Below are 360 nucleotides of genomic sequence, written 5' to 3' on the forward strand. Positions count from 1 at the left end.
AGGAGGAGGGGGAGTTATATTTTGTTTTGTAATTTCTCTGTATCTTTATTTATTTATTATTATTTTTTTTTTGGGGGGGTTGTTTTTTATGATTTTATTTTATTTTTTTTTATGCGTTATATGTTCTTTGTATTTTTTTTTTTTTTTTTTTGTTAGTGTTTTCTTTGTATTTTCTTTGTTTGTATGTTTTTTTTATTTATTTTTTTTCTGTTTGTATTTTCTTTTCTTTTTTGTTTGATTTTCTCTGTTTTGTCTTTTCTTTTCTTTTTTGTTTGTATTTCCTTTTTTTTTTTTTTTCTTTGTTTTCATGGCATGAAAGTGACGAGCAAAAGGGAGGATGATGATAATGCTAACGACGAT

General features: G+C 23.3%; 1 protein-coding gene across 1 annotated transcript in view; it reads right to left on the reverse strand.

The window, feature by feature from the left end:
• Positions 1-360, reverse strand: part of LOC119582056 (gamma-aminobutyric acid receptor subunit alpha-1-like) — a gene marked incomplete at its 3' end in the record, with an annotated part of 210639 nt that overhangs the window by 4746 nt on the left and 205533 nt on the right.

Source organism: Penaeus monodon, chromosome 15 (assembly GCF_015228065.2).
Source record: "Penaeus monodon isolate SGIC_2016 chromosome 15, NSTDA_Pmon_1, whole genome shotgun sequence".
In the NCBI taxonomy this organism is placed as follows: domain Eukaryota; kingdom Metazoa; phylum Arthropoda; class Malacostraca; order Decapoda; family Penaeidae; genus Penaeus; species Penaeus monodon.